The sequence below is a fragment of the Paramormyrops kingsleyae genome, chromosome 16 (assembly GCF_048594095.1).
Source record: "Paramormyrops kingsleyae isolate MSU_618 chromosome 16, PKINGS_0.4, whole genome shotgun sequence".
Lineage (NCBI taxonomy): Eukaryota > Metazoa > Chordata > Actinopteri > Osteoglossiformes > Mormyridae > Paramormyrops > Paramormyrops kingsleyae.
Genome location: NC_132812.1, coordinates 27,828,792 through 27,847,695, shown reverse-complemented (window position 1 = coordinate 27,847,695; position 18,904 = coordinate 27,828,792). Strand labels below are relative to the sequence as shown.

Genomic DNA, 18,904 nt, shown 5'->3' with positions numbered 1-18,904 from the left:
ACTATGATACTTTTTCATAATAGTAACCAGGGCTTGTTCTCAGAAAGGAGTGGTGATGTTCCCCCTAGACAGGCCTCATCTCAGTATGGCATTAAGTTATCTTGCGTATTCAGTCTCATTGCAACTTTACGAGTAATGATTCCTCAGCCTTTTTTGTCGGATGACCCCCTGTGTCCAGATAAACATGGTTGGGCCCCCCTACATAGGACACAATATTGTTTCTCTTGTATGCATTCTGCAATGACAAAAATCGCCAATATTTATTGATATAAACATAATTTAATTTAGCTGCCATGGATTGGTGCCCCATCCTGTGTTGTTCCCTGCGTCGCGCCCATAGGCTCCGGACCCCCGCAGCCCTGAATAGGATAAGCGGTTACACAAGATGGATGTATGGATTGATGGATGAATGGATAATTCATTTAATTTGGTTACACTGCCAAACAGTATAATTCTTTGTTCTTCTGAACATGACAAACAAGGTTTCACACCTTTTTTTCCCCCTCGGTTTGTGGCATTGCTCTCAAAGAAGAAGGTGAGTGTTATGAACAAAAAAAGAAACTAAATCTGTAACCCTTTTGGAAAATGGCTCTAAAATCAGAAACTTGACAACCATTAAACATGTTAGAAAACTAAAAAGGCAAATAAAAGAAATAAATCAAATATTGCAAATGACAATGTTTTGTACATTTTTTTTCAAACAAAATGAACCAAGTGACAATGATTCCTCGCCTTTCCCCTCCGTCAGCTTCTTCGCTGGATGCTGCCAACTGAATGGCTTGAATCTAGCTGTGAATTCTGGGATTCTGTGCAACATCACGGCTGAAGTTCTCACGCGCTTTACAACTAGGAAGGAATGCTATTGGTTTCTATTAAAAATAATTAATAAGGCCTCCATTTAACACACAGTTAAAGTATCTCAACATAAACGGTATGTGTTGTCCTCATTTTTTAAAAAATATCGATATACCGTAAAAATGCAGTTTAGGCTACTGCCCCCCCCCCCCGCCAGCTTTAGCAATGCTGTATTTTTTCTGCGCTTTTCAAATAAATTGCCCCTCTTGCTGAGGCCCTCTAGTGGGATGTCCCCCCCCCCAGTTAAGAACCACCACTCTAGAGGACTTCTTCTGTGTAAAAATCCTCATTTTTCTCTTTTAATTATTCCTTGTCCTTCAGCATTACTGTTTTTCTTTCATTTCGATTAAAAGTGTACATTTATTCTTAGCATCATAAATCATGATGGACTGCCAGGTTCGTAGTTAACTGAGGGTGAGATGAAGCCACCCGGTGCGGACTACTCCCTCCAGCAGGGGTGAAGTATCCCGCTCTCTCGGTCAGCAGCATCTAGCAGGCAAACAAAGAAACTCGTTTGCATTGGCATGTACACTAATTGCAAGTCGAAGATGGTCACATATTATCCAAACACAATGAGAGAACTCATTTATGTGTTTGTGTCCGGGTAATACTGAGCTATTTGCAAAAATAACATTATTCTTTGATGATTATCTCTAAAGAAATACAATGCAATATTTATCATTTATAATTGTGCTTTTGGCTGGGAATTGATCGTTCGGTCTCCGTCCTCTCTATGAGTCCCCAACCCAGATGGCTGCACTGTATGTCCAACGATCAGTGTTCCCTCTTTAGCTACAGAGCCCATGCTGCTGCTAGGGGCTTTGATGGGCTACAGCTGGAGCTGTAGGACCTGGGTCAAGGCTGTGAGAAGCTTCAGTAGACCTTACAGCACCTTCAGATGAGCTCTTGCTTCGTTTTTTAACCGCTAACATCTGAAGTATCATTTGATTACATAACTCAGCTGTTTTCATATTAAGCATATTGAGCAGTAAGTGTAGCTCTGTTGGCATGTTTTCCAGCCGGCCGTCATTCCGAATATCGGCTGCAGGTGTGATTCGAAAAGCACAGTTCAGACAAGTGACTGCAATTAGGCTGAGGTTGGAAAAAAGATTATAGTGTGTTTTCAGGGAGATATCAACAATGTACACGGGAATGGGCACTGAAGTCATAAGAATAAATGTTAAAAAATACCAGACGGGCGTTGTGCCTGACAGCTGGGCTTGTGATAGTGCCAGTCTTATGTAATGACTGGAAATACGACGCAGGAGAACTGAAGGTGGAGGGTTCTTTGATGAGGAATTTGCCATCTTGGATAATATATTAATTCCAGTGTCGTAAAAAACACATCACTTTGCCAAGGGAGCCCAAGAAACAGAGATACAAGAATGTCTAAGGACCTCTGTGACTCCACTAAATCGCAAATTAGCACTTTACATGATATGAACATGCTATGATATGGCTAAAACCGCACAAATAAATAAGACTCCGCCAATTTGTTTCAACTGAGAATGCCTGTTTTTAAAGTTGTCTGTTAGCCTCTGGAGGGAGAGAGCATAATTTAGCCACAGGCTCTGGTCATAGAATAACAAAATAATATATATTTTCTTCCTTCTCAAAAACACCTAATTAAAAAAAATAAAATAAAAAAAAAACATCAGCTAGTCTTTTTTATTGCAGGAAAGCCTCAGTACAAGTCTCCACATTCCTGCATTGCTAGCTTTTTCACATGTGGGGAGAGTTGGACAGGACAGGGTAGGACAGGGTAGGACAGAAATGGACCAAGTCACGGTGGCCGAGAGGTTAAGGCGTTGGACTCGAAATCCAATGGGGTTTCCCTGCACAGGTTCGAATCCTGTTCGTGACGGGCTGATACGTTTATTAACTGCAAGCCTTTCTATTCTCCCTGGGAATATTTGTCTATTCTACTGATTGGTTTATACATCCATCCTGTCGCAAATGCACATTCTGCACAACAACAGCTGGCAGACCTGTGGCCTGCACTACGAAGCGGGGTTACTGGCTTATCGGGGTAACTTGTCGGATTTAAGGTAGTCTGGGCAAAATGTAAGTGAGCGAATATGAAGTCCATTTAAACTGTGGTACCTTAAATCCGACAAGTTACCCCGATAAGCCAGTAACCCCGCTTCGTAGTACAGGCCACTGGTAAACAACTGATCAACGGTCCTACCAGGGAAGACAAAACTCTGGACCACTGTTATAGCACTATTAAAAATGCTTACCAGACAAATATACGTGCCCCACTGGGCAACTCGGACCATTCACTCATCCATCTCATCCCCTCACACATAAGAAAACTCAAAACTACAAAACCTGAAATCAAACTGATGAAAGCATGGACCATTTCAGCCACAGATGCTCTGATGGACTTAGACTCCACTGACTAGAACATATTTAAATCCAGGAACAGTAACCTGGATGATTATGCTGATGCAGTCACCTCCTACGTCAGCTTTTGTGAAGACTTGTATTCCAACAAAGGAGATATATAAATACAATAACAACAAACCATGGTTTACAGCTGAGTTGGGAAGACTATGGTTCACCAAAGAAGAGACCCATAAGAGCGGCGACATAGTGGAATACAAAAAGGCCAAGCATGCTCTCAATAAGGCAGTCAACGCAGCAAAACACAGATACAGGGACAAATTAGAGGAATACTTTTCTTCTAATGACTGTTCTGCCACATGGAAGGGAATTCACACTATCGCCGACCTCAAACCAAAACCTCCATTCACTGAGGCAGACTCTTCACTACCAAACCAGCTAAACAACTTCTACGCAAGATCTGAGAAGCAAAGGACTGACACCCCCTCCCCCAAACCTGACCACAGTCATCTTGCCACACCTTGTTCGCCTCCCCCTCCCCCACTGCCAGCTCTCTCTTCAAAGGTTCCGACGAGCCCCACTCATCACAATTACGGATCAACAAGTGAGACGCATACTCCTGAAACAAAAGGTCAGGAAAGCAGCTGGTCCTGATCACATCTCCCCCGCCACACTCAAGCACTGTGCTGATCCACTGGCCTCCATTTTTGTTGACCTCTTTAATGGAGCCTGAGCCAGTGCACATTACCTGCCTGCTTTAAATCCTCGGTCATCATTCCAGTTCCAAAAAACAGAAAATCTCCTGCCTGAATGACTACAGACCGGTAGCTCTAACCTCTGTAGTTATGAAGTGCTTTGAGAAAATCATCCAGCAATTTCTCAAACCCACTACGGAAACTCTCCAGGACCCTCTATAATTTGCTTATAGATCAAACAGATCTGTTGATGATGCCATCAACATGGTCCTGCACTACACTCTGAAACATCTGGACAACCCTCAGACTTGTGCTCGGATTCTGCTTGTGGACTTCAGCTCTGCTTTCAATACGATCAACCCAGATCTACTATTTGAGAAACTGATGTCTCTCAGTGTTCCGCCATCTCTCTGCTACTGGATTCATGACTTCTTACGTGGCAGGAAACATGTCGTGAAGACGGGTGACCACATTTCAGATCCCATCTTCCTCAGCACTGTGTGTTCTCTCTCCCCGGCTTTACTCCTGTATCTCACAATGTCAATCGGTAAAACTCTTTAAGTTTGCATACGATACCACCCAGATTAGACTTGTAAAAAATGGGGAAGAGTCCAACTACAGACAGGAAGTAAGTCGACTGATGTCGTGTGATGTAAACAATTTAGACTTGAAAACACAAAACATGGTGGAAATGATCACTGACTTCCGGGAACCCCCCCCAGCACCACCTCCTTTGGTCATACAAAACACTACTGTTAGCAGAGCTAAAACCTTCAAATTTCTGGGCACCACCGTTCAACAAGACCTCAAATGGGACACAAATATCACCTCCCTCACTAAGAAGGCCCAACAGCGCCTATACATCTTGCGTCAGCTAAAGAAATTTAAACTGTCGCAGGAGCTCTACACGGCTGCAGTACAATCAATTATTACGTCCTCCATCTGTGTCTGGTTTGGCTCTGCAACATCGCACTCTAAGAGGAGACTACAGTGTATAGTGCGATGTGCGGAGAAGATCATTGGCTGTCAGCTCCCCCCTCTTGAATCACTCTACTCATCTCGGATGAAGAACAGAGCCAAAAAAATTATGTCTGACCCTCTTCATCCTGGCCACTCCCTTTTCCAGCATCTTCCATCCCAGTGAAAGCAAAGAATAACAGCCCTGAGCCCAAGGACAAACTGTCACCTAAACAGCTTCTGCCCCCAGGCCATCGGCCTTCTAAATAAGGACCCATGAAGAATTGTCAAAATGAAGCCATGCACTGTTCATGCTTCATTATCATATTTTAACTAATTGAACTCATCTGCACTGTACCTATGCTCTTTGCACATTACATCTATACATTTTCTATTTATTTATTTATATTGTCCACATGCTTGACACAGCATTGCACATCTCCTGTAAAAAAAAAAATCCTTGCATCTTTACTTTTAGATGTTTATTTGTATGTGTGTTTTGTTTATGTCATGATTCCACCCGCACCAAAAGAAATTCCTTGTACTTCTCTGTACTTGGCAAATAAAAAGATTCTGAATGTTTCTGATTCTGACGGGGTAGGACAGGATAGCATAGCGTAGAACTTTTCTGATTCTCCAAGGGGGAAATTCCCCACCCACATCTCTTAAACAAACCCTTTGTCTGCGGGTGACAGGATTGCATTCTCATTCCTATTTCTTTCTGCATTCTTCAGTAACAAAGTTACACACCATTGACTTTAATGTCCAAAATAAATTTCATAGTAAAACATACCTGAACAGCTTTGATAATGTTGACCACGAATCCTGTTTTAACAGAATAAAACTGACGAGGTCAGTCTGTTACCCTGACAATGCCATTTATTAAAACACCCACTCTCCCAAATGCCAAAATGTCTGCTTTTATGCATTTTTTTGTTTCACTTGACAGTTTTTGTTACAATAGGAAAGGCAAATGTAAGTGTTCCAGACTCACCTGCTATACACAAGACTATTGCCTGATTAATGATCAGGCATTAAATCATAGGTCACATTTCTCTCTATTTCACTGTTGCTTATGTAAGAGCTCTCATGCCCAAACTGCTGCCTGTGAGACCATCTGCAGATGTTTGGTGTTATGCAGTAACATTTGTTCCCTCATATCTCAAGTCTTATCTGTTAGAATTTGTCAGTTTCTGCTGCTATGGTAGGAGCCGGGGGGTGTGATTTGTGGAGCCCATGTTGTTGGCAATTTCGCAGTTCCAGTCAACTTCTGACCATCATCACCTAGAACTCCAGCAAATCTGGGGGGGGATTCTGCACAGAGGACTCTGAAGTGGAACAGGGAGGACTGTTACTTTTCACATAAACATCATGATATTCATATTTTCCGCCAGAAAAGGTGATAACTGGAACCCAGGTGACATATAGCGACGAACACAAAGATGAATTCTTTTTGGGTAGAACATCCCTCTTAGCTGAAATAATAAATCAGAATGACCTCTGCATAGATATAAGCCAGGCACCCAACAAAAGGGGTCTTTGTTACAATTCTGCTTTGAGTGTAAAATTAACACGGTCATCATGTGCAGGACTGCCTGCACAGCCAGCGTAGGTCAGTGGGTTTGTTAGTAAAATACACCATGCAACATCTGCATACAGATATTCCTAATTTTTTTATGTTCATTTTTTTTTCTACTTACCTTTATGTAAGATTGAAATATGACGGGCTGGATACACAGGAGAACATATACAATGGACACAATGAGGTACAATGAAGTTCAGCTTGATGATCCTAAAGTAAGTTTGGCAAAACAAGCTTAGTCAGCTAAGGGTCACTGTCAGCAATGCACTCAGGCTGCTACAGCTTTTGTGTTTCAATTGTTTTATTAGCATAAGGTCCTTTAGCATCGTCACGCCTCCCCAACTGCCGTAACCTTCCCAACTCTTTCTGGTGTCCAGACATATCCTCCCATTAAGCACTGCCAATTATTTTCACTTCAGACCATGTTTATCCCCTTTCTACATCAAATTGCAGTCTGGAGTGTGGTGTCCTGGATTGAATGCAATTTGGTTTCATGCTAATTCTGTTGCTTCTGCTGTTTGTCGGATCTGGGCTCCCTTTATGGTGGGGATGGCACTGTTTCTCCCACCCTGGGGCATCTTGCGACTTTGCTCAGCAACCGCAGCAAGCATGTGGCTCTAAGAAGCAGGAAAGCCATCAGTGAGATTTATGTCACTCCATGTGAGGTGTAAGGACACTGCATTGTACAGGCATCTGTGCTCTTACCAGTCTCAGATTTGACTCATCTCCCATGGAGGAATGGGTCGTTTGTGAGCTGGGCAACAAACCAAAAGTTTGGTTAAATGCTAGCAAAAAGGCAATGCATGAATTTAATTCGGTGTGCCAAGGAGCTCAAAACGTGCTCAAGTGAGAATGTAGGATTTTCCTCAGCAGAGTCTGCAAACAGCTCAATGTGATATGAGGCGTTGGAGGTAGGAGCACAACATGGAGGACAGAAGGCAGATGGAACCAGAGGGAGACCAGCTAGGCCGATGTCTCTCCACTCGGTGCTCGGAGATTCCCAGGCAGTCCACATTTTTGCTCTCTCCCAGCTCACTACCAAGGAACCAAGATTTTTACATAACCCATGATGTTGAGTGCAGGTTAAAAGGGGCTTGTCATCTGACTTCTCCCCTCCCCAGAAAGTCCAGGGCCTCCCTCTGTCTTACAGTAACGTTTTCAGGTCTTTAGAAATACCCTGAAAGACTCTGGTGTATTTGTCAGGCAGACCACGGAATAGGGGTGTGGCAGCTCTCTTTCTATGATGTATTTCCTTCAACCTCTTCATCCGCCACGCTAATTTACAGTTACTGCTCTGGTGATATTAAATGATGAACTCCTGTAAAAGTGAATGTCACTTTTAATGATGAAGTGAAGGTTGGTAGATGATTGCATTAGGCAGAACTCACAGACCCAGAACCAAGAGGAGGACAGAAGTACTCGATTAGAAAAGGAGGGAATGTGCAATGGAGATGGATTCCAATCATCGGCGACAGGGCAGAGGGAAAAATTCAAAATGGCAGGCGTCAAACTTGCAGGGATTAGAAAGCCTCTGAGATGTCAAACTGCTGACACCGTGGTAAACAATGACGGAGTTCGGGAGACGGCAACAGGAGCTCCGAAAATATCAGGGTGTTTGCATCTTGAGCTACATGTGGCATAAGACTGACTGGGAACTGAAAGAAAAACTAGCTGCTTTCAGATAGAAAGCGGAGGATGCGGAGATTAAACAGTGTCAGAACGTGGGAGCACCTTTGAGATGGGGGGGCGTGGGGGGGGGGGGGGGGGCGCTTGTGAACGCGGGTGCATCTGCATGACTACTGAGATGCATCCTGCAAAGATCAAGAGAGCGATCCAGGAGCAAGGACACAAAATGTCTCTGCATTTCAAAATGTCTCCTTCAAGGACCGCTGAGGTGAGGAGAGAGCAGGGAGCTGGTGGCTCAATTTCACATTCCTTTTATTCTATAAAAAAGTAGTACTCCAGAGTTCCTATGAGGCTTCTATGGTACGGCAAGCAGAGGAGTTTCTGTACACTCTCTCTTCACCTGAGTACTGTAGGTGGGGACTCGGTGACTGACGCAAGCTGTTTGCACCCATGATTTGCCATCAGTCTTAGAAAATGACAAAACTTGCATGACTACTGGTGCTTGAGATGTAACCATGGTTAACAATGTGATGAACAGAATCATGGGGAGTACCTAGACATTCTGGGGCCCCTGACAAAATTCAATTTATTATTTATTTATTTATATATAGTGCCTTTCATGACAGAGTCACCCCAATGTGCTCTAAATGGGTGTGTTGTGGTATGTTACAACAACATTAAGACAGAATAAGTACCTTGCCCCCCCCCCCCCCCAACCCCTTACATTATATAATTTTATAATTTTACATATTGAAGGGCCCCTGTAATGTACTGGGCCCCCTGAATCTGATAGGGTATTCATGCCCCTTCAACGCCCCCTGATGGGGAGTGAGACATGGTACAGGGCACAGAGACAGAAGAGAGTGACAGAAGAGAGCGACAGAAGCTGAAGTGACACCATAGGCAGTGTTGGGGAAGTTAGTCACAAAAGTAATCCAATACAGACAGAGGTGGAAAATTCAGGTCCATAAAGTACAAATCCTCTGAGACTATGACTTTTTATGATCAACTGGTTGGTTGAAATGAAACCTTGGTCTGGATTTGTACTTTCTGGACCTGAACTTTCCAGCTCTGTCTGTAACAGATTACTTTTGTGACTATAACTCTAGCCCCTCCCCAATACTGACAACAGCTAATTATGGTAAGAAGTTGCCTCTTCAGTGAGAAGTGGTCATACTGGGGGCTAAGGTCACGCATAAAGTTGAATTAATGCCATGCATGATGTGGAAGTTGCCCTTCGTTAAAGTTCAGCCCACTGGCTAAGACAGTGCCCCCATGCATCTACTGAATTTGACATAATTGACATTTCTTGAAATTATACAATGTGGCCTCACATGAGTATATACTTCTTGTCACATCACAAAGCCAACGGTTGTTTAGGTTTAGTCGCATGATAATGGCAGCTACAGTAGTAACAGGCAGTTCCTGTATCCAGCCGTATCTGGCACAGTCGCTGTTGCCGGCATACAGAGTACGCTTGCACACGGAGGCTCAATCGATCCGATCCGTTAGATGGAAGATTCATTAAGTACTTGCCTGAGTGACCCACACTGAGTATACAGTGAGGCTACCAGCAAGGGAATGACTGGACAGTAACACTGGACAATGGGAACGTGAGCATGAGGTTTTCCTGAGCTATTCATCTGATATATACAGTATATATAACTCTGTGTGTGTGTGTGTGTGTGTGTATGTAACTGTGTGTGTGTGTGTGTACTGTAGTTGGGTAGGAAAAATGCTGCTACATTTCCAGACAAACACTTCTCAGCTGAAAAAAATTACGAGTATAATACTGAGAAGACACTGACTCATAGACGTGTAGGTTACTGTTTGATAGGGAAAAGTAATTTTGTGTACAGTGATACACTGAGCAAAATAGTTCCTACACGGGACTATGTTTGTATAATGAAGGATAAGAATGGCCAGTAAAAACAGAAGCTCTAAACACCACCTTCAAATGGGTCGGCTGACATCCCTTACTGATTGGTTGCTGTGAAAATACAGCAGTCCAAATGGGAACCGTTCTTCCAGAATGGAAATGAGAGGCATTGTCCTTCTTTACAACCGGGGAAGACACCAGGACATAATAGGGGAACATATCTTCAAAGCAATTACCTACATTTTGGAGGAATTTTCAATTCCATCATCTATGAGTCTTGGCTGAAATAGTAGTTATTCATAAGAATGGAAAGGATCCTGAACTCTGTGACCCAAAAAGGCCAGTTAATTTATGTTGATATGAAGGCGTTAAGTGGATAGAGAAAATAATGACCAGAATTGCAGATTCAGACCAAACAGCTTCATTATGGGGCAAAAGGCGTTTCTCAGCACCAGTAACCCTGTCAAGATGTCGACCCCAGTGCCCCTGCTTTCCATTTTTGCATTAGAACCACTGGCTTTGACCATTAAGAACCGTGTTGGTGTTTTAGGTCACCTCTGGGGAGTTTGGGGTCTCCCACGTCCCCCACGCAGATGATGGTCTAATAAGCACGATCGATGCTCTACATTCCCTACCAGGAATTACTACCAGCATATATTTGCCACATTATCAGGTGATAAGGTTCATTTTACGGTTCAGTGTAAGTGGGAGATATGGGACGCAGCTGTTAGCCTGGACACCAGGAAGCTAACAGAGCTTGGAAGATCATTTCCATGTCAGCCAGTCCCTGCGGATACTGGGTAAATATAAAGCCAGTAATTCATCTACGCTACTGTGCTACCAGAATAACTAATCAGCGGATGGATGGATGGATGGATGTTTTGTCCGACAGAAATATCAGAGAGCCTATAAGTGTCCCAGCAGGTTCAGCTCCTCTACCCATGAGCAGAAGGTCACTAGTTTGAGCCCCAACCTTGGTGGAACAGTCACATATCCATGGGCCCTTGGCCAAGGCTGTAAACCCCCCCCCCCCCCAGCTTCAGGGGTGCCATATGTTGGATAACCCAATGCTGTGAATCACCCCCCCCCCCCCCCCCACCAAGCTTTGGAGAGCAAGACTAGGTAGGCAGAGAAAAGAATTCCAATGTGCAAATATCAAAGAAAGGATTTACCATTTTTAAAAGGAAGCATTAATTAAGCTCAGAATCTAAAAGAATGCTGAGGATGCTGTTGGAATGGGAGGTCAAGTCTGCGTCAGATAGACCCTGCCCACACCCACCTGAATCCCTACACCTACAACAATCATCATCACTGGAATGCTGAACAGCTGCATCACATTGCAGCTGCGTTGTACTGAGCTCAGTACAACGTTTGGAGTCAGTGAGCCTTACAGAGCATTTTCCACACATTTACGATCCCTGTGTGCAGTATGACCTGTTCTCATGATTACCTGGATTCCCCATTTTTGACTTGTGTCTCTGGATTTCTCCTTTGGTTTTAGTCACTTCACTGCCTCCCTGCTTTTGACCCTGTCTGCTGACGACTGCGATTGAAGCCTCCTAATTAAATGTCACTTCACAATAATCAGGCAGCTCCAGAGTCTTCCAACACTGCATTCACTTTGCGTTTGATGCCATCTGGATGGAGAAACTCAGTTTCATGAAGTTTGTAAATTTTCTTGGCCAGACAGGCTAGTAGACAAAACCGTGGTCCAAAATAACTATAAAGCCGTTTCCCAATTTGCATATTATCTTCATTAGCAAGAAACTCTTAGCGGCCCCTGCTAAAATGGGATTACACCCACCAGGTACCAACAGAATTTATGACCCATTTGAGGACAGAAGGCTACCTCGTTTTTTTTTTATTATTTAGTACACAAAACCTAATGAGGCATTATGCAAATAACAGGAAGATTTCAGCTGAAGATATGGCTAATGAAGATACCCGAAGACGACAAGCCAACAAAGTTGGCCATTTTCAGCTGTGACCATCATCGAAATACAGTATGCAGATGTTAGTTGCCAAAGGACCTTGTGTATTGCTATACACTGCACTACTTACACTTGTACCTGGGCCTTCATCAGAAGCTCAACATAGCTGCACTTGTGCCTAGTCGACTCCCCAATAGCTGCATGTTTGCCATGTGCTCAAAGCCTTACTTGTGTGTCATTTTGGAAAAAAATGTGTCTGCTAAGTGAAATAAATGTAAATGTAAATACGTGAAAGCGCAGAGATTCGGGGGATATAACTGCTGTAACTGGCTTTCCCTCATCACTGGGGAAGCCCATCACTGGGGAAGCCCATCACCAGGGAAGCCCATCACTGCAGAAGCCTGATCACGAGGTGGTGTTTTGAAGATGAATCAACCAAGCTCTTGACATCACAGCTCTTGTCTGAGGCCAGCCAAGGCGATGGCGTCCCCCCCGGTGCAGAATTAATTCCTCACAACTTCACCGTTTCAAGTCTTCATATCTGCATAACTAGTCTCCGGGGCAGTGCTATGCTCTTTGATTTGCGGCTGTTTGGTCTCTACAACTGCAGCTGGATAATGATGAAGGTAAATTATCTGTTCCCTGGATCTGTAGATCTTTGTTCAGATATGACTTTCTTAAATGTCATTGTTTAATCAAATTTGGGCTTTTCTTCCACCTAAACATAAAAAGGTGCCTAAAATAGTAGGGGTCTACAGGTTTTTTGGTACTTTGCCAGGCAAATGTAGGAGGTATTTTTCATTCCAAAAAATTTTCATGCTGTTCTTTGGATTACAAGCCTACGCCCTTCTCTCTCTCATTTACAAAGTCTCCATTGTATAGCTTTCATCATCCCCGGGACCGACAAAATATATCATAAACCAGCAGCTGGTGCCGGTAAACAAGAAATATTTGTCAGTTCTGCATCTGGTGATGCTGTGCACCTCTTCATCTTTCCATGCTGGGCTTTAATAAAGCACATGTTTATCCATGGGTTATGCCACCCTCCCCAGAGTTGGAAGGAGTAGTTTATTATTATTCTTTTAATATGCATGCAAGCCAGCTGAAAGCAGCAAGACATTCAAGTGAAAGTGAAAAGCGTGACACAGAGGGCGTTATGGCGGTGAGATCCGAGGGCAGCACACGCCTGTGGCGGCTGTAGAAGACACATACGCCGGGCAGAGACGCCTACGTTAAGCTGAAAATCCTCCCATTTGTAGGTTTTCTGTAGTGAAAGATCCTTCTTGAGGATAAGTTTATCACCCGCGATTATATTGCCAATAATATGGCGGCAGCACTGAATTTATTGTGATGGAAAGTGCTGATCTCAGTTTCCAGTAAAAATGCCGGTAATTCCAACGGAAGCACATAAACATTCCCAGAGGAAGGCTGCATACCTCTTTTTCAGTTTCCCTGTTTGAAGTAAATGTGTTATTTATGATAGTCATTAGGAAATGACATTAAAAGGTCACTGGCACATATTCAGCATATACATCAGCTAAACTGAAAAACAAACAAATATTAATTAGAGAAAATCATTTATTCAGACTGAAAACAACAATACAAGGCCTTGCTTACCAAAGCCCTAATGCCAGACAAAAAGTCATTCTTCACATACTGTGTCATTTTTGGGGGAAAAAAACGCTTAAATTGTTGCAGTAAAACACTTAGCTGTATAAATAGGTAGAAGTATTGAGAAATATAAAAATTTGAAAGTCACTTTTAGTAATATCTTCTGCTAAACAGCTCGTGTGGGAGGAAATGAAGATTGGAAGCATTGTAAAAAGCATTTTTAATGGTAATCATAATCTCACTCCTGCTGGATCAGGCTAAACTTCAAGGCAGAATGTGTCATCGTACCTGTTAGCCTGTTAGTGACATCGCTCGGGAACTAGAGAGACGAACAGGGCCTCTTCCTTCCTGTGAATCATACCCCGGGCGTCGATCAAAAATGGTGCTGCTATTCTCCCGGTAAATAACATGAATGTTTGCCATGACTGTGAGGCCTAGTTTGTTTTCTTGGATATGGGGTACAGAGAACTCAACCTAACGTTTGTGACGTGGCTACGGTGAGGTTCAGGTGGACCCCAAGTAGCCTTCTGATGTGGCTCTTGTCTGACATTAACCAGAAATGACAATAAAGAAACGCTCAGCCTATTTACAGCAATCGCCACGGCGACAGTCATCTGCCAATCCAGGGGAGGCAGGAACATGTCACGTGTATGCAGTGAAACACAGTGTAAGGGGCACTTTAAAGTAACTTTACAGATTTCAGTTCTTTGCAGTGGTTGTTAGCAGTGAATGTTATTTATAGTCTCAGACGGCTAAGTTCTGCCTAGAATTTGAAAGAAAAATCTGAAGCAGACTTAAAAATAGGGCAACATTTTACTTAAGGCAATATTTTTTGTAATTTATAAACACATTCATAACAAATAATAATGCATTCATAAAGAGTTCCAAATATGACTATAAATATTAATATTCTCATTATGGATGAGAGCTTGATAAGGCATAGTAAACATAGCTATAATGTGTTATGCCTTTTTAATAATATTTATAGCCATGTTTATAATGCTTTATGAATGCATTATAATGCATTATGAATGTGTTCATAAATTACTACAAACACGGCCTTAAATAAAGCATTACCAAATACTGCTGCCTTTTATCAATCCCCAGGCCAGCCAGACAGAGCTTGACCCGTTCCCCAAGCAGAACCGGCAAGCACCGCAGTGTTGACAGACTCCAGCCCAGGGTGGCCTGCTCTGCAGCTGCTGCTTCCAGAAGTAATTTGACAAAATATTTATTCAAAGGATTGAATGCACTTAGTATGGTCTTTAGTAGCTTTGTGTTTCCTAACTGCATAATTTCTCTTCTTTAGTACTCATACTTAAAAAATGAATGGGTGTGTTTGAGTGGCCAGCTTGCAAACAAATAAATAAGACTGGGAAGCCTGGGAAGACCAAAGCAGGGGCAGAGCCAGAGCCATCGCTCACACGACCGGTTCAATTACACGTCTTCTACCCGCAGCTCCGAATGCCCCTAATGACTTTGCCTAGAAGATGACATTTCCTTCCACCGTCTTTGCCCTTTTACACACTCATTACAATATCAAGCAACACTCAGAGTGGTTAATTAGCACCCATGCCTGCATTGTGTACTCGTGTTTGTGTTATGTGAAATTTCAAAGATTAGATGAGTCAGTCTTTGAAGGCATTTTTTTTGCAGAGGTGAAGGGGTTTAGCCCTCTGATTCAGGTCTGAATTTATTTACGGGTGCATTTTAACACTCTGGTTTTATTTAGAGGTACATTTTAGCGTACTGACTCATTTGGTGCCAAAGACCAGCCCCCTGACTTCATTGATGGTTATGTTTGAGTCTTTTGATTCATTTGCAGATGGGCAACATTCCCTATTGGGTGGAATGTCATTCATTTGTTCCAGTGTGTGCAGGGGAAGCGGAGGAAAGGGGGTTTGTCAAAGTGAGAAAATACGTGGGCTAACAGAAGGGAATGACATCTGATTAGGGTTAAGGGCCTTTTTCAGGTGCCCAATGACAAAATCAGTCTGCTGACCCAGGGATTTCAACTGGGGGACTTTTCATCACAGGTATGATCTCCTCCTTTCAGAGTTTCAAAGCTTCTACAAACACCTGGGACAGCGGCAGCAAAAAGGCAGGGACATTAGTGCGATTGGGGCTCTACAAAAATCTGGAGCATAATTTGATTGTTCTGGGTTGGGGGCCCAATATGATATGCTGTCATATTGTAAACTGGCAGTCATCCTGAGGCCCATTCTGCCTCTAATCCATGTCTGATGACCATAATTGACTAACCTCCTAACTAACTGGAGATCAGTATGTAACGATTTGTTTTATGGATTTTGAAAGGATGCTGCGCTGATGAATGGAAAAAAAAGACACATGAGCATGCAGAACTGCAAAAAACATTACTTCTGTGATCAAACTCATCACCAGTATTCTCCACTGAAAGAAAAAAAAAAGGGAAAAATAACACAAGCACCTAGAAAAGTTACAACAGTTTCTTCTGCTTTCTTCTGTTCATCTGCTCGCATAATAATAAAAAAAAAACAGGGCTTTATGCTTGATTATTTAACTGCTTAAAACATAGCGTAGCATAATAATCTGTAGGTACAGATGCTAGTTTGACGATGTTAATGTAGCTTGTTTGCCCTATTATAAGATCTTGCTATATGTGCAATAGTGGCTTTGCTTCCTGTTTTCAACACAAAAAAATATTGCGTGGTGATGTTGGGAGCTTGGTCAGGCCAGGATCGTTAAATTCAATGTGAGCACAGACCAGCGGGGGAGTGGGGAGGAGGGGGTGATTGTGCTTGGGCACAGTAGAAGGGAACCGGGCCAAGTATGAATATGCCCTCAGAGTGCGAGGGGGGGATGTTCCACAAAGCAGGATTACTCCAGTTATCTGGGTTAACTTAAGCTAGAAGCCATCATTGTCCAGCAGGAATACTCCTTATTGAAACTCTTATTGGACAATGATGACTTCTAGCTTAAGTTAACCCAGTTAACTGGAGAAATCCTGCTTTAGACCCAGAAGGGTTTAAAGGGATTGTCCGCTAAATGGAGGCGGTGTACCGCTAAAGCGTGGTATTTCAGGAGTAAGAGATGGAGGGTTACTCTGCAGTGCTAGGTAGATCATACCAAGCAACACTGAAATTAAGTAAACAAATTCCCAGTTAGGGGCAAACAACAAATACATGAATATCCAGTAAGTCTCAGAAAGCCTTTTCTGCAATATGCACAGATGAAAGCGACTATAAAATATTATACCAGCAGTATATGATGTCATCTATGATAACTATGGCTTAATTTCACAGTGTATTGGTGTGTATCACAATAGATTCATGTAATACACTCATATTCTCAAAGTGAAGTTACGTTTAACATTCATTTCGTTTTCACTTATGGGCTCTGAAATAATGGCAAAGATGACTGGAATAGATTGGGAAAAAATACTATCTGGACCAAATTTAGCTGAACAGAGCCTGACTGGTGACAGTAGCTTGGTGACAGGTAAACGGCCAACCTGCTCAGGTTGATAATCGGCGAGGCAGGAGGATTCTCCCATGGCTGTGGGCCTCATCTCGTCCCAGTCTATGTTTAGCTGTGGGCAGCATCCAGACTCCTGTGGTTTACAGCCAGTAATACTCATCATTCATCCTTACTGCGTGCTGTCGCTCCTCGTTTCCCGGATTCTTTTTTCCAGCGTGCCGACCGTCCTATCAAAGCGGTTCCCTGGCTGGCCGGCCTCCTCCTTCCGTCTGGTGCGACGGAGAAGGGCTCCGAGACTGACACCTTCCGGGAGGACTAAAATACGCAGCACCCCTAAAAATATCTGGTGCCAGACTCATTGTGAAAAGAACCCAGCAATGGAAGAGACACACATTCCTAAATCTCTGTTTAAATTAAACTTTCATACAAGCAAATATTGGAAGATGGGACCATGGCAGCTGAAGGTTTCTCACATAGGTATTATAATAAACACCTGCAGGCAGGTATATCCCATAAGCACTCAGCAGTGGTCAGGGTCACTTCTCCAGGTCTGTTTGGAGGTTTGCTTATGCTTAACATGTCTATGACGTCCTGCGATCCGAATCAGCATGATCCCTATTCAGCACTCTGGAGTGCATCAGTCTATCTCCCCATTTTCATTAACTTCTCTGTCAATTCAGGGTCGTGTAGATCAGAGTGCACACGCACACACACACACACACACACAAACCCGCTCGCACACGCACACACACACACACACACACACACACGCACGCACACACACACAGCCACCAGTTTACCTGAAGTGCATATTTTTTTATGCTTTGGAAATTGACTCTGGGATGTTTCAGATGCACGAATAAAGTGCAAAATGTAATAGGATTATTGAAATGTTCCCATTACAGACTCTGCAGAAGCACTCAGTCCTTCGAGATGGTTTCTCTGCATATGAATTTACAGCTTGCAGCTAATGATATCCTCTAATTGTTTTTAAATAGGATTTTTTTACTCTATTTGTCCTATGTTCAGTTCTTCAATGTTCTGCAATGGTTAGAGGTCTCTGGCAAGGTTTTTGTAAAGGAAATGGAGAAGTTAAATATGCTGTCTATTAGAGGAAAGTGATCTCATGCATATTGATAGCGGTCTGTGCAATCAGGGGAAGCTTGCTAATTGTTCCTGCTGCTGCTACAGTAACAAATTTCTCTTAGGACTGCACAAGCCTGGTAAGCTGCATTGGAGTTGCACTGGATCGCAGGTTGGTGGAGTTTATGTTGCGACAACAGCTGGAACATCAAAATTGAAGTAATTTGTGCCTCTTGATTAAAGACTGATTCAGTTTGTTTTTGGCACAAAATCATTATTTTGTTACTTCCTGAAGCCAAAAGCTAAGTCATTTTAAATTAATAATAGTTAATTCATTCTGGCTGGTAATGTGCGCTGGCTTTAATTATCATCCCAAGATATCTTGTGATTTTGGAAAAAATTTGCAGTGACCCAGAGTTCCTCCTGTCATGTGCCAGATTATCTGTGTAACGGCACTGTCTGTGAGGTCTTCTCCTTTCAGGATTTCCTGTTGGCCTATCTGGCCTATTTATAATATGGTTCTGTCAGCAGTAAAATAATGCTGTATAGGGCCCAATCGGTTTATTGGATTGGTGTGCCAATGAGTTGCATACACTAGTGTTTCATTGGTATAATCAATATAACCAGCAGTGATTCTGTACTGACTCTTTAAGATTATTAGAAAGTTCTGCACTACACAGGTACTATGTACAAGACAAATACATTCAATGAGTCAATCACTCGTTTAATGAAATAGCTTTTCAAAAGAATGATTTTCCAGAGGGAGGTGAAGAAAACACATTTTTAAAAATGAAACTGAAAATTATTCCATGTTCTACGGCCTTGACATTCCTTCTTTAATTTTAGAAATGATGTCCTTGGGGTTTAGCCATTGTGGTGG

The 18,904-nt window shown here is 42.8% G+C and overlaps 1 non-coding gene across 1 annotated transcript; it reads left to right on the top strand.

Moving 5' to 3' along the window:
- Positions 1-2,637: 2,637 nt before the first annotated feature.
- Positions 2,638-2,719, top strand: trnas-cga (transfer RNA serine (anticodon CGA)). Its single transcript has one exon. It is a non-coding gene; the product is annotated as a tRNA-Ser (tRNA).
- The last annotated feature ends 16,185 nt before the right edge of the window (positions 2,720-18,904 follow it).